The sequence below is a fragment of the Oncorhynchus kisutch genome, linkage group LG2, assembly GCF_002021735.2.
Source record: "Oncorhynchus kisutch isolate 150728-3 linkage group LG2, Okis_V2, whole genome shotgun sequence".
Taxonomy (NCBI): domain Eukaryota; kingdom Metazoa; phylum Chordata; class Actinopteri; order Salmoniformes; family Salmonidae; genus Oncorhynchus; species Oncorhynchus kisutch.
In genome coordinates this window covers 73,830,314-73,853,335 of record NC_034175.2, presented here as the reverse complement: position 1 = coordinate 73,853,335, position 23,022 = coordinate 73,830,314, and positions in this window count along the sequence as shown.

Below are 23,022 nucleotides of genomic sequence, written 5' to 3'. Positions count from 1 at the left end.
GGCTGACACAAGGGCTGACACAAGGCCTGACAGAACCAAGGGCTGACAGAAGGGCTGACACAAGGGCTGACAGAACCAAGGGCTGACACAAGGCCTGACACAAGGCCTGACAGAACCAAGGGCTGACACAAGGCCTGACAGAACCAAGGACTGACAGAACCAAGGGCTGACAGAACCAAGGGCTGACACAACCAAGGGCTGACAGAACCAAGGGCTGACAGAACCAAGGGCTGACAGAACCAAGGGCTGACAGAAGGGCTGACAGAAGGGCTGACAGAATCACACATCCTATCAGCATGTCAGCCAGTGGCCCGTAATGAAAGAGATACAGTGGCATGACATCGAAGGTTAAAATGGGGGCATTCTCAGCCCGCCTCCCTGCCCTCCACCCTGGGCTGAATCTCTCCCCGTGTAGAATGAGTCCTCAGAGGTACATTTTCGTTCACACACACACACACACACACATATCTGAGACCAGTGTAACAGCAAGATTCAATACTTCCTTCCGAGGAAATGTGTGTATTTGTAAGTCAGTGCGTGTGTCTGTCTATTTGACGTCTGAAATTTTTTTATCAGGTTGTGTTACTGTAAATTACACCCTTTTTGAAATAGTATTAAGATGAATTTAACTTGTGTTGTTTGAGTCTGTTGTACCTACTACTCTGTACTCGATGTAATGACATCATTATAGTTTTAGTCATTAACAAATCATTATGTAATAAACGCATAATATACCTGTGTGTGTTTGAGACTGTGAAGAAGAGAATCCAACCATTATCGTCGTCTTCCTTTCATAACTCTACAAATAGCATAAAGCATTCCAAGTGGCACACATCACAGTGTGAGACCTGCAGGAGGATTGGACGGTTCTGACTGTGAGGGTTCTGACGTCACCAAATGGATGGAACCATTTAGGATAATCTAATGCCAAGCCCCAGGCCCATCACGCCAGGATGGGTAAACACACACACACACACACACACACACGAGTACACACAAATCAAAAAACCCCAGTTTTTCATTTTAAGAGCATATAAGCTCTGCATACATTAATATTAAACTAAATAAGAGTGGTCGAGCTCAGGCTATAATGTACTAGTTCTGATGTTTATGTACACTATATATGCACTATAAAATCCCTATATAATACACTATATATAAACTATACAGACACTCAGGGTTGGGGAGTAACAGATTACATGTCAGTTGATTACATTAAAGGGAATACAACAAACTGGTCACTGTAATTAGTTTAGTTTACCAGCTAAAATATTGTAATCAGGTTACAGATACTTTTGAAAAACTAGGCAATTAATTAGAGGATTACTTTTAATTTCAGAAAGGATGTTTGCGGAAAAATATATATATTTTTACAGTTCTGTTTTTTTCACAATGACTTTCAAATCAGCATTGGAAAAAAAGCAAAAGTTAAAGTTTGTTCCACCTGAGTGAGTTTGACTACCAATCAGAGACCACTACGATGACACACCAACTGATGACCACCAATCAGAGACCACTACGATGACACACCAAATGATGACCACCAATCAGAGACCACTACGATGACACACCAACTGATGACCACCAATCAGAGACCACTACGATGACACACCAACTGATGACCACCAATCAGAGACCACTACGATGACACACCAAATGATGACCACCAATCAGAGACCACTACGATGACACACCAAATGATTACCACCAATCAGAGACCATTACGATGACTCACCAAATTATGACCGCCAATCAGAGACCACTGTGATGACACACCAAATGATGACCAGCAATCAGAGACCACTGAGATGACACACCAAATGATGACCACCAATCAGAGACCACTGTGATGACACACCAAATGATGACCACCAATAAGAGACCATTGTGATGACACACCAAATGATGACCACCAATCAGAGACCACTGTGATGACACACCAAATGATGACCAGCAATCAGAGACCACTGAGATGACACACCAAATGATGACCACCAATCAGAGACCACTGAGATGACACACCAAATGATGACCACCAATCAGAGACCATTGTGATAACACACCAAATGATGACCACCAATCAGAGACCACTGTGATGACGCACCAAATGATGACCACCAATCAGAAACCAATGTGATGACACACCAAATGATGACCATCAATCAGATACCACTGTGATGACACACCAAATGATGACCACCAATCAGAGACCACTGTGATGACACACCAAATGATGACCACCAATCAGAGACCACTATAATGACACCAAATGCTGACCACCAATCAGAGACCACGATGATGACACACCATATGATGACCACCAATCAGAAACCACTATAATGACACACCAAATGATAACCACCAATCAGAGACCACTTTGATGACATAACAAATGGGTTTGGAATAGTCTTTTGTAGGCTACAGTCCAAACTATGTCTTCCAATGTTGCGACTGGTGTCGTCATCCAAAGATTATCCAACTTGAATAAACGCTTGGAGGTAAAGGTGACATCAGTGGTGTAATCTACTGCGATACGGATATCACTTATTATTGATATCTACACAGCGCGTTGATGTGAATCACACTGCTGCCCTCTCATTTAGCTATATGTGATTTACGGATTGTGGTTGTTGTGGATGGCTGTTCACAAAGCTGAATGTGTATTTGAACTCAATTAATGGTTGAATTCAGGAAGTGTAAGTCGCCCATCAATCACTGTTTTTGAAACCAGTGGACAGCCAGTGAAAAACGCACTCTTGCAAACAGCTGCATAGTGTGGATCCCAGCCTATAGAATAACAGCTGTATAGTGTGGATCCCAGCCTATAGAATAACAGCTGTATAGTGTGGATCCCAGCCTATAGAATAACAGCTGTATAGGGTGGATCCCAGCCTATAGAATAACAGCTGCATAGTGTGGATCCCAGCCTATAGAATAACAGATGTATAGTGTGGATCCCAGCCTATAGAATAACAGCTGTATAGTGTGGATCCCAGCCTATAGAATAACAGCTGTATAGTGTGGATCCCAGCCTATAGAATAACAGCTGTATAGTGTGGATCCCAGCCTATAGAATAACAGCTGTATAGGGTGGATCCCAGCCTACGGAATAAAAGTGGGGATTTTATTGCTCAATCTAATTCATGCTGATATAAACATGATCCATAGGACTAATGGACACATGCTCAAACTCATACCCTTTTGATAGACTTAAAGGGACAATCGGTAGTTGTTCCATCCATTTTTGGACTTATACATTCTACATACTGTATGTCCATTGATTGTTGAAGTATATAACTTAGCAAATAAATGCCTCATGAGTTTAGTTAAACTGCTTACACTCCATGAGAACCCTAAATATAGGCCTGTTTTACTCTATTGTTTGTAAACATTGTAAATGTAAACAAACACTGTATAGCCTCATAACATGGTTAAAACTATAATTTTGATATCACGGACGGTCAGTCCTTGCATCCATAGCTATGTCTATTATTCTGAGAGTGGTTACATTTCTCCAGGACCATCCCTCAGCTTTTTACCAAATTCACAGGCTGGGTGGCCATTTTGTTATTGTTTCATCTGTGGATGTGTACTTTTAACAGCTGCATATCAGCAAACAACAAAAAGGTCAACAATAAGCCTTCAGCAAATGCAGCGTTTCCTTTTCACATGTAAACAGCACTTCTCAGTAGTGCTCAAAGCCATTCCATGAGCGCAGCATTTCTTTTTCAAATTAATGAGCCCAATCAGTCCTCCACGACAACAACATCATAAACAACAGAGTAGGACTGGCTAATAAGTCCTTGGTTTTTGGGGTCATACTCAGATAAAACAATTTGACTAGTCTATACTTCCATATTTCCATGTCCTATTCTTGAAGATCAAGGGGTATTGTATGTATTGGAATGACTGTGATTTTGATAGACTTTGGTTTTTTAATGTAAAGATATAATTTAATCTTATTATTATATGTAGTAGAAAGCGATGTGTTAGAAGAAGCCTCCATAACCAACCCAAGTAACATTAATCATCCATAAGTGGCCAGCTGTGTTTAATGCAATAGATGTCGTTCAATGGGTGACATACATTTCCTTCTTCTTATAATGTCTCTTAAAGGGAAAGTATTTTAAAAGTAGCGGAATGTACTCAGATTATTATACTGAGTTTGGGTTCCAACAGTTACGTTACTGATTACAATTTTGTATTAGTTAGTAACTAGTAACTCATTAATTAGTAATTAACGGAATATATTTATAAATTAAACTACCCAACCCTGGATACAACATATCTACACTATATGAGACACACACACATATATAGTACACTACAAATACACAATATATATATATATATATATATTGGGTTGGGTTGTTATATATAAATATATATATATATATATATACGTTTTTTAATAATGGATTTAATGGTGCTCCGTGGGATGTTCAAAGTTTTGGAGAAAAAAAATTATAGCCCAACCATGATCTGTACTTCTCCACAACCTTGTCCCTGACCTGTTTGGAGACCTGTTTGGTTTCAGCATGACAACGCACCAGTGCACAAAGCGAGGTCCGTACAGAAATGGTTTGTTGAAATAGGTGTGGAAGAACTTGACTGACCTGCACAGAGCCCTGACCTCAACCCCATCGTACACATTAGAGATTAATTTGAATGCTGACTGCGAGCCAGGCATAATCGTTTGTGCCCAACCTCACGAATGCTCTTATGGCTAAATGGAAGCAAGTCCCTGCAGCAATTTTCCAACATCTAGTGGAAAGCCTTCCCAGAAGAGTGGAGGCTGTTAGATCAGCAAAAGGGGGGGACCAACTCTATATTAATGCCCATGATTTTGGAATGAGATGTTCGATTAGCAGATGACCACATACTTTGATAATGTATTGTATATCTTGATCTTCTATGTTCCTCTAAGGTTAAAAAGTGGAGCACGTTGATCTGGGTATTTTGGCTACATTCATTTTACACCAGCTGTGGTCTTGTCACACACACACACACACACACACACACAGATAAACAGCTCTGCATCCCCCGAAAATGTCATTGCATGAGTCTCTTCTGTAAACACACACGAGTCTCTTCTGTAACCACAACCCAACAGAACCATAAACAACCCAACAGAACCATGAACCATAAACAACCCAACAGAACCATAAACAGCCCAACAGAACCATAAACAACCCAACAGAACCATAACCAATCCAACAGAACCATAAACAAACCAACAGAACCATAAACAACCCAACAGAACCATGAACCATAAACAACCCAACAGAACCATAAACAACCCAACAGAACCATAAACAACCCAACAGAACCATAAACAAACCAACAGAACCATAAACAACCCAACAGAACCATGAAGCATAAACAACCCAACAGAACCATAAACAACCCAACAGAACAGTAAACGACCCAACAGAACCATAAACAACCCAACAGAACCATAAACAACCCAACAGAATCATAACCAATCCAACAGAACCATAAACAAACCAACAGAACCATAAACAACCCAACAGAACCATGAACCATAAACAACCCAACAGAACCATAACCAGCCCAACAGAACAGTAAACAACCCAACAGAACCGTAAACAACCCAACAGAACCATAAACAACCCAACAGAACCATGAACCATAAACAACCCAAAAGAACCATAAACAACCCAACAGAACCATGAACCATAAACAACCCAACAGAACCATAACCAACCCAACAGAACCGTAAACAACCCAACAGAACCATAACCAGCCCAACAGAACAGTAAACAACCCAACAGAACCATAAACAACCCAACAGAACCATAACCAGCCCAACAGAACAGTAAACAACCCAACAGAACCATAAACAACCCAACAGAACCATAAACAACCCAACAGAACCATAACCAGCCCAACAGAACAGTAAACAACCCAACAGAACCATAACCAACCCAACAGAACCGTAAACAACCCAACAGAACCATAACCAGCCCAACAGAACAGTAAACAACCCAACAGAACCATAAACAACCCAACAGAACCATAAACAACCCAACAGAACCATAAACAACCCAACAGAACCATAACCAACCCAACAGAACCGTAAACAACCCAACAGAACCATAACCAACCCAACAGGACCATAAACAACCCAACAGAACCATAAACAACCCAACAGAACCATAAACAACCCAACAGAACCTTATGGGAAATGTGCCAGAAGTGAAAACAACTTTATCCTGTAGAACTGTTGGACATGTCAGACATTCATTGACAGAGCCTGAGATCAATGAATTTGCCAAAGCATATTTATATATATATGTTCCTTCACATCGGGACAACTACCCCCTCCCATTAATGTCCCCCCCCCCCCACAGATACTGAACTTCCATCTGAGCGGACAGCTTATAATGTAGCGTGTAACGTCTGCTTCCAACTCACACTCTCCAACACATAGATCCCCTGAACAAAGCTCACTTTTCAGTCCAACCTTCTTTTTTTATTTATTTTTATTTTTATTTAACCTTTATTTAACCAGGTAGGCTAGTTGAGAACAAGTTCTCATTTGCAACTGCGACCTGGCCAAGATAAAGCATAGCAGTGTGAGCATACAACAAAGAGTTACACATGGAGTAAACAATTAACAAGTCAATAACACAGTAGAAAACAAAGGGGGGGTCTATATACAATGTGTGCAAAAGGCATGAGGAGGTAGGCAAATAATTACAATTTTGCAGATTAACACTGGAGTGATAAATGATCAGATGGTCATGTACAGGTAGAGATATTGGTGTGCAGAAGAGCAGAAAAGTAAATAAATAAAAACAGTATGGGGATGAGGTAGGAGAAAAGGGTGGGCTATTTACCAATAGACTATGTACAGCTGCAGCGATCGGTTAGCTGCTCAGATAGCTGATGTTTGAAGTTGGTGAGGGAGATAAAAGTCTCCAACTTCAGCGATTTTTGCAATTCGTTCCAGTCACAGGCAGCAGAGTACTGGAACGAAAGGCGGCCAAATGAGGTGTTGGCTTTAGGGATGATCAGTGAGATACACCTGCTGGAGCGCGTGCTACGGATGGGTGTTGCCATCGTGACCAGTGAGCTGAGATAAGGCGGAGCTTTACCTAGCATAGACTTGTAGATGACCTGGAGCCAGTGGGTCTGGCGACGAATATGTAGCGAGGTCCAGCCGACTAGAGCATACAAGTCGCAGTGGTGGGTGGTATAAGGTGCTTTAGTGACAAAACGGATGGCACTGTGATAGACTGCATCCAGTTTGCTGAGTAGAGTGTTGGAAGCCATTTTGTAGATGACATCGCCGAAGTCGAGGATCGGTAGGATAGTCAGTTTTACTAGGGTAAGCTTGGCGGCGTGAGTGAAGGAGGCTTTGTTGCGGAATAGAAAGCCGACTCTTGATTTGATTTTCGATTGGAGATGTTTGATATGAGTCTGGAAGGAGAGTTTGCAGTCTAGCCAGACACCTAGGTACTTATAGACGTCCACATATTCTAGGTCGGAACCATCCAGGGTGGTGATGCTAGTCGGGCATGCAGGTGCAGGCAGCGACCGGTTGAAAAGCATGCATTTGGTTTTACTAGCGTTTAAGAGCAGTTGGAGGCCACGGAAGGAGTGTTGTATGGCATTGAAGCTTGTTTGGAGGTTAGATAGCACAGTGTCCAAAGACGGGCCGAAAGTATATAGAATGGTGTCGTCTGCGTAGAGGTGGATCAGGGAATCGCCCGCAGCAAGAGCAACATCATTGATATACACAGAGAAAAGAGTCGGCCCGAGAATTGAACCCTGTGGCACCCCCATAGAGACTGCCAGAGGACCGGACAGCATGCCCTCCGATTTGACACACTGAACTCTGTCTGCAAAGTAATTGGTGAACCAGGCAAGGCAGTCATCCGAAAAACCGAGGCTACTGAGTCTGCCGATAAGAATATGGTGATTGACAGAGTCGAAAGCCTTGGCAAGGTCGATGAAGACGGCTGCACAGTACTGTCTTTTATCGATGGCGGTTATGATATCGTTTAGTACCTTGAGTGTGGCTGAGGTGCACCCATGACCGGCTCGGAAACCAGATTGCACAGCGGAGAAGGTACGGTGGGATTCGAGATGGTCAGTGACCTGTTTGTTGACTTGGCTTTCGAAGACCTTAGATAGGCAGGGCAGGATGGATATAGGTCTGTAACAGTTTGGGTCCAGGGTGTCTCCCCCTTTGAAGAGGGGGATGACTGCGGCAGCTTTCCAATCCTTGGGGATCTCAGACGAGATGAAAGAGAGGTTGAACAGGCTGGTAATAGGGGTTGCGACAATGGTGGCAGATAGTTTCAGAAATAGAGGGTCCAGATTGTCAAGCCCAGCTGATTTGTACGGGTCCAGGTTTTGCAGCTCTTTCAGAACATCTGCTATCTGGATTTGGGTAAAGGAGAACCTGGAGAGGCTTGGGCGAGGAGCTGCGGGGGGGCTGTTGGCCGAGGTTGAAGTAGCCAGGCGGAAGGCATGGCCAGCCGTTGAGAAATGCTTATTGAAGTTTTCGATAATCATGGATTTATCAGTGGTGACCGTGTTACCTAGCCTCAGTGCAGTGGGCAGCTGGGAGGAGGTGCTCTTGTTCTCCATGGACTTCACAGTGTCCCAGAACTTTTTGGAGTTGGAGCTACAGGATGCAAACTTCTGCCTGAAGAAGCTGGCCTTAGCTTTCCTGACTGACTGCGTGTATTGGTTCACACTCTCCAACACATAGATCCCCTGAACAAAGCTCACTTTCCAGTCCACCTTCTAGCTCACACTCTCCAACACATAGATCCCCTGAACAAAGCTCACTTTTCAGTCCACCTTCTTGCTCACACTCTCAAACACATAGATCCCCTGAATGTGTAACAGTATAGCTTCTGTCCCTCTCCTCGCCCCTACCTGGGCTCAAACCAGTGACCCTCTGCACACATCAACAACAGCCACCATCGAAGCATCATTACCCATCGCGCCACAAAAGCCACGGCCCTTGCATAGCAAGGGGAACAACTACTTCAAGGTCTCAGAGCGAGTGACGTCACCGATTGAAACGCTATTAGCGTGCACCACCTCTAAATAGCTAGTCATTTTCACATCGGTTACAAATGCAGCTCACTCTCCAGATTCCAATCACCTGTTCACACACCTGTATGTCATTATCACATATTATTAGTTCAGTTCTTTGCACCCCATCATTGTGAGGTATTGTTTGTTTTTGTCCACATTTCTATTCGGCGCTGTTCATTTCCATAGACCCAGCTACCTGCCTCCTCCTGTGTATGACCTTCTGCCTGCCCCTGGACCCAGCTACCTGCCTCCTCCTGTGTATGACCTTCTGCCTGCCCCAGGACCCAGCTACCTGCCTCCTCCTGTGTATGACCTTCTGCCTGCCCCTGGACCCAGCTACCTGCCTCCTCCTGTGTATGACCTTCTGCCTGCCCCAGGACCCAGCTACCTGCCTGCTCCTGTGTATGACCTTCTGCCTGCCCCTGGACCCAGCTACCTGCCTCCTCCTGTGTATGACCTTCTGCCTGCCCCAGGACCCAGCTACCTGCCTCCTCCTGTGTATGACCTTCTGCCTGCCCCTGGACCCAGCTACCTGCCTCCTCCTGTGTATGTCCTTCAGCCTGCCCCTGGACCCAGCTACCTGCCTCCTCCTGTGTATGACCTTCTGCCTGCCCCTGGACCCAGCTACCTGCCTCCTCCTGTGTATGACCTTCTGCCTGCCCCTGGACCCAGCTAACTGCCTCCTCCTGTGGTCCTTTGCTAGTAAACACCTGCTGCACCCTGCGCTTGAAACCAGCACTCTGTCTCCCATCGTATTCATTACAGTAGCTTATAGTGTTTATGGTGTATTCTGTAGTTTGTAGTTTACACTGTATGTGGATTATATTTTGTCTTCATATCCTGTTATTGTCCGTCTCTATGCCGCGTTTATGGTCTGTATACCCTGTGTATTGTCTGTCTGTATGTCCTGTGTATTGTCTGTCTGTATACCCTGTGTATTGTCTGTCTGTATACCATGTACATTGTCTGTATACCCTGTGTATTGTCTGTCTGTATACCATGTACATTGTCTGTCTCTATACCCTGTACATTGTCTGTCTCTATACCATGTACATTGTCTGTCTCTATACCATGTACATTGTCTGTATACCCTGTACATTGTCTGTCTCTATACCATGTTTATTGTCTGTCTGTGTGTCCTGTGCATTGTCCGTCTGTGTGTCCTGTGCATTGTCTGTCTGTATGTCCTGTGCATTGTCTGTCTGTATGTCCTGTGCATTGTCTGTCTGTATACCCTGTGCATTGTCTGTCTGTATACCCCATTTATTGTCTGTTTACCCTGTTCATTGTCTGTGGCTTCTGTTTATTGATGGCAGCACAATTCCACGAGTCAAATTCCTGTACATGAAGATGTATTTGGCGAATACAGGTGATTCTGATTACGCTGAGGACAGTGAAAGATCTCGTGGCATCTGGAGATGACTCCTGGGTTCTGTCCCTTTATTATTGGGGGAACGAGACATAACCCAGAGATGTGCTTTGGTCCTTTGACAACATATGGAGAGACAGAGACAGAGGGAGAGGGACAGAGACAGAGACAGAGACAGAGACAGAGAGACAGAGAGACAGAGAGACAGAGACAGAGACAGAGATAGAGACAGAGATAGAGACAGAGACAGAGACAGAGACAGAGACAGAGACAGAGACAGAGACAGAGACAGAGACAGAGACAGAGACAGAGGGAGAGGGAGAGAGAGAGGGACAGAGGGAGAGGGACAGAGGGAGAGGGACAGAGACAGAGGGAGAGGGACAGAGGGAGAGGGAGAGGGAGAGGGACAGAGACAGAGGGAGAGGGACAGAGGGAGAGGGACAGAGACAGAGGGAGAGGGACAGAGACAGAGGGAGAGGGACAGGGACAGAGACAGAGGGAGAGGGAGAGGGAGAGGGACAGAGACAGAAGGAGAGGGAGAGGGACAGAGGGAGAGGGACAGAGACAGAGGGAGAGGGACAGAGACAGAGGGAGAGGGACAGGGACAGGGACAGAGACAGAGGGAGAGGGAGAGGGACAGAGACAGAAGGAGAGGGAGAGGGACAGGGACAGAGACAGAGGGAGAGGGACAGGGACAGAGACAGAGGGAGAGGGAGAGGGACAGGGACAGAGACAGAGGGAGAGGGAGAGGGACAGGGACAGAGACAGAAGGAGAGGGAGAGGGACAGAGGGAGAGGGACAGAGACAGAAGGAGAGGGACAGAGGGAGAGGGAGAGGGACAGAGACAGAAGGAGAGGGAGAGGGACAGAGACAGAAGGAGAGGGAGAGGGACAGAGACAGAGATGTTTTACCGACTTCTATGGTGCAACAGTGTTTTCTTCACATGCATCTTCCAAAATGTCTCTTCTTATTAAAACATGTTACCTGGGTTTGATCATGTCCGGGCTTAAGAGTCACTGGAAGGGCATAAAGTAGTTCATCATGGGTCCTCATTCCTCCATGTTGGTCCTGCACTTTTATCCTTGATCATTCATCGTTATCATTTGCATCCATGACAACCAGAATGGGAGTTTATTTGAAACATCATTTGGAGAAGAAGCCTAAATCTTTGTGTGTATCTGTGTAACATTGTTTCATCTGTGTGAATTACAGGGAGATGCTCTGTCGAGGATTTGGAGGACTACATTAACCTTACTGTCTCCATTAGCAGTGAGAGAAGCTGCTATCGAGGCTTGGGACTTATTCACTCTTAATCTCTTCTGTTCTGCCGCAAAGCCTCGTAAAAACTCTGAAGCGTTCACACAAAGTTCAATTGAATCTTTCCCCTGTTAGACATGAACATGGTCATTGAGCAGAGACACTCGCCTATTTACAAGACTGTTCAGATCCTACTGTAGAGTTTATTGATGCATTCATAACCAAGTGGGAAGCTAGTAATTACCAGTTGTAAAAGTCATACATATGAGTTGGGTGCATTCACTTTCTGAACTGGGAAATACCAAACACAGAAGTCATTACAAGGCTTGTTTTGCTATTTCTTTCCCATAAAAAGTCTATCCAGAACTGAAAATAATAGGGTGCCCTTAGTTGTTAACAATATGGTGCCCTTATTTGTTAACAATATGGTGCCCTTATTTGTTAACAATATGTTACCCTTATTTGTTAACAATATGGTGCCCTTATTTGTTAACAATATGTTACCCTTATTTGTTAACAATATGGTGCCCTTATTTGTTAACAATATGTTACCCTTATTTGTTAACAATATGGTGCCCTTATTTGTTAACAATATGTTACCCTTATTTGTTAACAATATGTTACCCTTATTTGTTAACAATATGTTACCCTTATTTGTTAACAATATGGTGCCCTTATTTGTTAACAATATGGTGCCCTTATTTGTTAACAATATGGTGCCCTTATTTGTTAACAATATGTTACCCTTATTTGTTAACAATATGGTGCCCTTATTTGTTAACAATATGGTGCCCTTATTTGTTAACAATATGGTGCCCTTATTTGTTATCAATATGGTGCCCTTATTTGTTAACAATATGGTGCCCTTATTTGTTAACAATATGGTGCCCTTATTTGTTAACAATATGGTGCCCTTATTTGTTAACAATGTGTTACCCTTATTTGTTAACAATATGGTGCCCTTATTTGTTATCAATATGGTGCCCTTATTTGTTAACAATATGGTGCCCTTATTTGTTAACAATATGGTGCCCTTATTTGTTATCAATATGGTGCCCTTATTTGTTAACAATATGGTGCCCTTATTTGTTAACAATATGGTGCCCTTATTTGTTATCAATATGGTGCCCTTATTTGTTAACAATATGGTGCCCTTATTTGTTAACAATATGGTGCCCTTATTTGTTAACAATATGGTGCCCTTATTTGTTAACAATGTGTTACCCTTATTTGTTAACAATATGGTGCCCTTATTTGTTATCAATGTGTTACCCTTATTTGTTAACAATATGGTGCCCCTATTTGTTAACAATATGGTGCCGTTATTTGTTAACAATGTGTTACCCTTATTTGTTAACAATATGGTGCCCTTATTTGTTATCAATGTGTTACCCTTATTTGTTAACAATATGGTGCCCTTATTTGTTAACAATATGGTGCCCTTATTTGTTAACAATATGGTGCCCTTATTTGTTAACAATGTGTTACCCTTATTTGTTAACAATATGGTGCCCTTATTTGTTATCAATGTGTTACCCTTATTTGTTAACAATATGGTGCCCCTATTTGTTAACAATATGGTGCCCTTATTTGTTAACAATGTGTTACCCTTATTTGTTAACAATATGGTGCCCTTATTTGTTATCAATGTGTTACCCTTATTTGTTAACAATATGGTGCCCTTATTTGTTAACAATATGGTGCCCTTATTTGTTAACAATATGGTGCCCTTATTTGTTATCAATGTATTTGCAATCTACTACATTGTTGTATCATTTTATTTTGGTATCATTTGTTTTTATTTTTGTTGTAATTGTGAAAGTTATTGAATTTGTGTACTGATATCACAGAGGAACCCAGTCACATATATTACCATAGCTTCTTCCCACCAGACAGACAGAAAGACAGACAGTGCTCGGTCACCCCACTGAGTGTATCGTGGTTACTAAGCATATCACAATATTTCATGGTATTGGCTTCCATGTGTGATCAGCAAATACACAATTTAAAAGTGTTGTTTGTGGTAGGAGGTATTTTCTTAATCTCAGCAAATACGTCAACTAATGGGAGATCTAATTAAAGGTTGTATGGGATCATCTGTCAACATACAGTAACACATTTCTTTAAGGGTGGAGCAAGACAAGAAGAAAAGTCAAAGCCTAACTAAATTACCCTAGCCATACCACATGCTGTACAATTCCTTGAAGTAGACAGACTCTTTGAAAAAAGGTGCTAGTGTAAGTTTAGCTTCCGCCCCACTCCTCGCCCCTACCTGGGCTCGAACCAGGGACCCTCTGCACACATGAACAACTAACACCCTCGAAACATCGTTGCCTATCGCTCCTCAAAACCACGGCCCTTGCAGAGCAAGAGGAACAACTACTTCAAGGTCTCAGAGCAAGTGACGTCACCGAAAGAAACCCTATTAGCGCGCACCACCGCTAACTAGTTAGCCATTTCACATCGGCTACACTAGCTAGAACCTAAAAGGGTTATCATTATCTGTCTCCATAGGAGAACCATTTGAAGAACAGTTTTTGGGTCCAGGTAGAACCCTAATGATTCCATGTAAGACCCTTTTGGGTTCCAAAAATGTTCTACCTGGAACCAAAAAGGATTATCCAATGGGGACAGCAGAAGAAGCCTTCCGGAACCCTTTATTGTGAGAGTGTAGAGTAACATGACCAGCCATGCTATCTCGCTAGACTACAGTGATTAGTATGTATCAGCGGCTGTTGGATAAAAGTGTCTGCTAAATGGCATATGTGATATGATATTATATTAAAGCCAACTACTAGACTAGAATAATGCTAGCATTTCTCTCTTCTGCCAAACAAGTCACAATCTAATATAATCGTCAAGTAAACAGTTTTCACCAGGTACGACGGTTGTAGGAGAATGCTTACTTGCAAGCTCCCTCGACAGTGTAGTACAACATCAACAAGACAAATTCTAAGTTAATAAGTCAGAAATAAGTAGTAAGATATGTAGTCCACCTGACTGTGCTGCTGCTCCAGTTTCAACTGTTCTGCCTTATTATTATTCGACCATGCTGGTCATTTATGAACATTTGAACATCTTGGCCATGTTCTGTTATAATCTCCACCCGGCACAGCCAGAAGAGGACTGGCCACCCCACATAGCCTGGTTCCTCTCTAGGTTTCTTCCTAGGTATTGGCCTTTCTAGGGAGTTTTTCCTAGCCACCGTGCTTCTACACCTGCATTGCTTGCTGTTTGGGGTTTTAGGCTGGGTTTCTGTACAGCACTTTGAGATATCAGCTGATGTACGAAGGGCTATATAAATAAATTTGATTTGATTTAGTATGCAAAGTAATAAAACGGGTATGTACGAAATAGGATAAACAGTACAGTGGCTTGCGAAAGTATTCACCCCCTTTGGCACTTTTCCTATATTGTTGCCTTACAACCTGGAATTAATAAAAATAGATTTTTGGAGGTTATATCATTTGATTTACACAACTACCATTTTGAAGATCCAAATATTTTTTATTGTGAAACATACAAGAAATAAGACAAAAAAAATAAAAAATAAATGAAAACGTAAGTGTGCATAACTATTCACCCCCTCAAAGGCAATGCTTTGTAGAGCCACCTTTTGCAGCAACTACAGCTGCAAGTCTCTGCGTTATGTCTCTATTAGCTTGGCACATCTAACTGGGATTTTTGCCCATTCTTCAAGGCAAAACTGCTCCAGCTCCTTCAAGTTGAATGGGTTCCGCTGGTGTACCGCAATCTTTAAGTCATACCACAGATTCTCAAATGGATTGAAGTCTGGGATTTGACTAGGCCATTCCAAGACATTTAAATGTTTTCCCTTAAACGACTTGAGTGTTGTTTAGCAGTCTGCTAGGGTCATTGTCCTGCTGGAAGGTGAACCTCCGTCCCAGTCTCAAATCTCTGAAAGACTGACCATTTCCCAGTCCGTGACGATGAAAAACATCCGCACAGCATGAAGCTGCCACCACCATGCTTCACTGTGGGGATGATGGTCTCGGGGTGATGAGAGTTGTTGGGTTTGTGCCAGACATAGCGTTTGAATTGACAGCCAAAAATATAAATTTTAGTCTCATCTGACCAGAGTACATTCTTCCATATGTTTGGGAAGTCTCCCACATGCCTTTTGGTGAACACCAAACTTGTTTTCTATTATTTTTATTTTACCAATGGCTTTTTGCTGGACTCTCTCCCATAAAGCCAAGCTCTATGGAGCTTGCAGCTTAAAGTGGTCCTATGGACAGATACTCCAAACTCCGCTGTGGAGCTTTGCACCTCCTTCAGGGTTATCGTTGGTCTCTTTGCTGCCTCTCTGATTAATGCCCTCCTTGCCTAGTCTGTGAGTTCCAGTGGGCGGCCAACTCTTAGCAGGTTTGTTGTGGTACCATATTCTTTCTATTTTTTAGTAATGGATTTAATGGTGCTCCGTGGGATGTTCAAAGTTTTGGATATTTTTTTATAACCTAACCCTAAACTGTACTTCTCCACAACCTTGTCCCTGACCTGTTTGGAGAGCTCCTTGTTCTTGCCTGGTGGTGCTTGCCTGGTGGTGCCCCTTGCTTTGTGGGGTTGCAGACTCTGGGGCCTTTCAGAACAGGTGTGTATATATTCTGAGATCATGTGACACCTAAATTGAACAGAGGTGGACTTTATTTAACTAATTATGTGACCTGAAGGTAATTGGTTGCACCAGATCTTATTTAGTGGCTTCGTAGCAAAGGGGGTGAAAACATATAAAAGCACCACTTTTCTGTTTTTATTTTGTGTAATTTTTTGAAACAAGTAGATTTTTTTATTTCACTTCACCAATTTGGACTATTTTGTGTATGTCCATTACAATGAAATCCAAATAAAAATCCAATTAAATTACAGTTTGTAATGCAACAAAATAGGAAAAGTGCCAAAGGTGTTGAATAATTTTGGTAGGCACTGTTTTAAATGATGAATGTGCTTTGTCAAGTATGACTGTATTTACAGATATAAAGTGGATTGTGAGATGATATCTCCACTATAGATACAGGAAGAAGAGATGATATCTCCACTACAGATACAGGAAGAAGAGATGATATCTCCACTATAGATACAGGAAGAAGAGATGATATCTCCACTATAGATACAGGAAGAAGAGATGATATCTCCACTACAGATACAGGAAGAAGAGATGATATCTCCACTATAGATACAGGAAGAAGAGATGATATCTCCACTATAGATACAGGAAGAAGAGATGATATCTCCACTATAGATACAGGAAGAAGAGATGATATCTCCACTATAGATACAGGAAGAAGAGATGATATCTCCACTATAGATACAGGAAGAAGAGATGATATCTCCACTATAGATACAGGAAGAAGAGATGATATCTCCACTATAGATACAGGAAGAAGAGATGATATCTCCACTATAGATACAGGAAGAAGAGATGATATCTCCACTATAGATACAGGAAGAAGAGATGATATCTCCACTATAGATACAGGAAGAAGAGATGATATCTCCACTATAGATACAGGAAGAAGAGATGATATCTCCACTATAGATACAGGAAGAAGAGATGATATCTCCACTATAGATACAGGAAGAAGAGATGATATCTCCACTATAGATACAGGAAGAAGAGATGATATCTCCACTACAGATACAGGAAGAAGAGATGATATCTCCACTACAGATACAGGAAGAAGAGATGATATCTCCACTATAGATACAGGAAGAAGAGATGATATCTCCACTATAGATACAGGAAGAAGAGATGATATCTCCACTACAGATACAGGAAGAAGAGATGATATCTCCACTACAGATACAGGAAGAAGAGATGATATCTCCACTACAGATACAGGAAGAAGAGATGATATCTCCACTATATATACAGGAAGAAGAGATGATATCACCACTATAGATACAGGAAGAAGAGATGATATCTCCACTACAGATACAGGAAGAAGAGATGATATCTCCACTATAGATACAGGAAGAAGAGATGATATCTCCACTATAGATACAGGAAGAAGAGATGATATCTCCACTATAGATACAGGAAGAAGAGATGATATCTCCACTATAGATACAGGAAGAAGAGATGATATCTCCACTATAGATACAGGAAGAAGAGATGATATCTCCACTATAGATACAGGAAGAAGAGATGATATCTCCACTATAGATACAGGAAGAAGAGATGATATCTCCACTACAGATACAGGAAGAAGAGATGATATCTCCACTACAGCTACAGGAAGAAGAGATGATATCTCCACTATAGATACAGGAAGAAGAGATGATATCTCCACTATAGATACAGGAAGAAGAGATGATATCTCCACTACAGATACAGGAAGAAGAGATGATATCTAGACTACAGATACAGGAAGAAGAGATGATATCTCCACTACAGATACAGGAAGAAGAGATGATATCACCACTATAGATACAGGAAGAAGAGATGATATCTCCACTACAGATACAGGAAGAAGAGATGATATCTCCACTATAGATACAGGAAGAAGAGATGATATCTCCACTATAGATACAGGAAGAAGAGATGATATCTCCACTATAGATACAGGAAGAAGAGATGATATCTCCACTATAGATACAGGAAGAAGAGATGATATCTCCACTACAGATACAGGAAGAAGAGATGATATCTCCACTATAGATACAGGAAGAAGAGATGATATCTCCACTATAGATACAGGAAGAAGAGATGATATCTCCACTATAGATACAGGAAGAAGAGATGATATCTCCACTATAGATACAGGAAGAAGAGATGATATCTCCACTATAGATACAGGAAGAAGAGATGATATCTCCACTATAGATACAGGAAGAAGAGTGATATCTCCACTATAGATACAGGAAGAAGAGATGATATCTCCACTATAGATACAGGAAGAAGAGATGATATCTCCACTACAGATACAGGAAGAAGAGATGATATCTCCACTAAAGGAGATGATACTCCACTATAGATACAGGAAGAAGAGATGATATCTCCACTATAGATACAGGAAGAAGAGATGATATCTCCACTATAGATACAGGAAGAAGAGATGATAATCTCCACTATAGATACAGGAAGAAGGAGATGATATCTCCACTATAGATACAGGAAGAAGAGATGATATCTCCACTACAGATACAGGAAGAAGAGATGATATCTCCACTATAGATACAGGAAGAAGAGATGATATCTCCACTATAGATACAGGAAGAAGAGATGATATCTCCACTATAGATACAGGAAGAAGAGATGATATCTCCACTATAGATACAGGAAGAAGAGATGATATCTCCACTATAGATACAGGAAGAAGAGATGATATCTCCACTATAGATACAGGAAGAAGAGATGATATCTCCACTATAGATACAGGAAGAAGAGATGATATCTCCACTATAGATACAGGAAGAAGAGATGATATCTCCACTATAGATACAGGAAGAAGAGAGGATATCTCCACTATAGATACAGGAAGAAGAGATGATATCTCCACTATAGATTACAGGAAGAAGAGATGATATCTCCACTACAGATACAGGAAGAAGAGATGATATCTCCACTATAGATACAGGAAGAAGAGATGATATCTCCACTATAGATACAGGAAGAAGAGATGATATCTCCACTATAATACAGGAAAGAAGAGATGATATCATCCACTATAGATACAGGAAGAAGAGATGATATCTCCACTAATACAGGAAGAAGAGAGATATCCCTCTACAGATACAGGAAGAAGGATGATATCTCCACTATCAGATACAGGGAAGAAGAGATGATATCTCCACTATAGATACAGGAAGAAGAGATGATATTCTCCACTATAGATACAGGAAGAAGAGATGATATCTCACTATAGATACAGGAAGAAGAGATGATATCTCCACTATAGATACAGGGAAGAAGAGATGATATCTCCACTATAGATACAGGAAGAAGAGATGATATCTCCCTACTAGATACAGGAAGAAGAGATGATATCTTCCACTATAGATACAGGAAAAGAGATGATATCTCCACTATAGATACAGGAAGAAGAGATGATATCTCCACTATAGTACAGGAAGAAGAGATGATATCTCCACTATAGATACAGGAAGAAGAGATGATATCTCCCACTAGAGATACAGGAAGAAGAGATGATATCTCCACTATAGATACAGGAAGAAGAGATGATATCTCCACTATAGATACATGAAGAAGAGATGATATCTCCACTATAGATACAGGAGAAGAGATGATATCTCCACTATAGATAACAGGAAAAGAGATGATATCTCCACTATAGATACAGGAAGAAGAGATGATATCTCCACTAGAGATACAGGAAGAAGAATGATATCTCCACTACTATACAGGAAGAAGAGATGATATCTCCACTATAGATTACAGGAAGAAGAGATGATATCTCCACTATAGATACAGGAAGAAGAGATGATATCTCCACTATAGATACAGGAAGAAGAGATGATATCTCCACTATAGATACAGGAAGAAGAGATGATATCTCCAACTATAGATACAGGAAGAAGAGATGATATCTCCACTATAGATACAGGAAGAAGAGATGATATCTCCACTATAGATACAGGAAGAAGAGATGATATCTCCACTATAGATACAGGAAGAAGAGATGATATCTCCACTATAGAACAGGAAGAAGAGATGATATCTCCCACTATAGATCAGGAAGAAGAGATGATATCTCCACTATAGATACAGGAAGAAGAGATGATATCTCCACTAGAGATACAGGAGAAGAAGGATATCTCCACTATAGAACAGGAAGACAGAGATGACTATCTCCACTATAGATACAGGAAGAAGAGATGATATCTCCACTAAGATACAGGAAGAAGAGATGATATCTCCACTATAGATACAGAAGAAGAAGATGATATCTCCACTATAGATACAGGAAGAAGAGATGATATCTCCACTATAGATACAGGAAGAAGAGATGATATCTCCACTATAGATACAGGAAGAAGAGATGATATCTCCACTATAGATACAGGAAGAAGAGATGATATCTCCACTATAGATACAGGAAGAAGAGATGATATCTCCACTATAGATACAGGAAGAAGAGATGATATCTCCACTACAGATACAGGAGAAGAGATGATATCTCCACTATAGATTACAGGAAGAGAGATGATATCTCCACTATAGATACAGGAAGAAGAGATGATATCTCCACTATAGATACAGGAAGAAGAGATGATATCTCCACTATAGATACAGGAAGAAGAGATGATATCTCCCACTATAGATACAGGAAGAAGAGATGATATCTCCACTATAGATACAAGGAAGAAGAGATGATATCTCCACTATAGATACAGGAAGAAGAGATGATATCTCCACTATAGATACAGGAAGAAGAGATGATATCTCCACTATAGATACAGGAAGAAGAGATGATATCTCCACTATAGATACAGGAAGAAGAGATGATATCTCCACTATAGATACAGGAAGAAAGAGATGATATCTCCACTATAGATACAGGAAAGAAGAGATGATATCTCCACTATAGATACAGGAAGAAGAGATGATATCTCCACTATAGATACAGGAAGAAGAGAATGATATCTCCACTATAGATACAGGAAGAAGAGATGATATCTCCACTATAGATACAGGAAGAAGAGATGATATCTCCACTATAGATACAGGAAGAAGAGATGAATCTCCACTATAGATACAGGAAGAAGAGATGATATCTCCACTATAGATACAGGAAGAAGAGATGATATCTCCACTATAGATACAGGAAGAAGAGATGATATCTCCACTTAGATACAGGAAGAAGAGATGATTCTCCACTATAGATACAGGAAGAAGAGATGATATCTCCACTACAGATACAGGAAGAAGAGATGATATCTCCACTATAGATACAGGAAGAAGAGATGATATCTCCACTATAGATACAGGAAGAAGAGATGATATCTCCACTATAGATACAGGAAGAAGAGATGATATCTCCACTATAGATACAGGAAGAAGAGATGATATCTCCACTAATAAGGAAAGATATCAGGATACAGGAAGAGAGATATTCTCCACTATAGATACAGGAAGAAGAGATGATATCTCCACTATAGATACAGGAAGAAGAGATGATATCTCCACTATAGATACAGGAAGAAGAGATGATATCTCCACTATAGATACAGGAAGAAGAGATGATATCTCCACTATAGATACAGGAAGAAGAGATGATATTCCACTATAGATACAGGAAGAAGAGATGATATCTCCCACTATAGATACAGGAAGAGAGGATGATATCTCCACTATAGATACAGAAGAAGAGATGATATCTCCACTATAGATACAGGGAAGAAGAGATGATATCTCCACTATAGATACAGGAAGAAGAGATGATATCTCCACTATAGATACAGGAAGAAGAGATGATATCCCACTATAGATACAGGAAGAAGAGATGAATCTCCACTATAGATACAGGAAGAGAGATGATATCTCCACTTATAGATACAGGAAGAAGAGATGATATCTCCACTATAGATACAGGAAGAAGAGATGATATCTCCACTATAGATACAGAAGAGAGATGATATCTCCACTATAGATACAGGAAGAAGAGATGATATCTCCACTATAGATACAGGAAGAAGAGATGATATCTCCACTATAGATACAGGAAGAAGAGATGATATCTCCACTATAGATACAGGAAAGAAGAGATGATATCTCACTATAGATACAGGAAGAAGAGATGATATCTCCACTATAGATTACAGGAAGAAGAGATGATATTCTCCACTATAGATACAGGAAGAAGAGATGATATCTCCACTATAGATTACAGGAAGAAAGAGATGATATCTCCATATAGATACAGGAAGAAGAGATGATATCTCCACTATAGATACAGGAAGAAGAGATGATATCTCCACTATAAGATACGAGGAAGAAGAGATGAATCTCCACTAAATACCAGGAAGAAGAGATGATATCTCCACTATAGATACAGGAAGAAGAGACTGATATCTCCACTATAGATACAGGAAGAAGAGATGATATCTCCACTATACGATACAGGAAGAAGAGATGATATCTCCACTATAGATCAGGAAGAAGAGATATATCTCCACTATAGATACAGGAAGAAGAGATGATATCTCCACTACAGATACAGGAAGAAGAGATGATATTCCACTATAGATACAGGAAGAAGAGATGATATCTCCACTATAGATACAGGAAGAAGAGATGATATCTCCACTACAGATACAGGAAGAAGAGATGATAT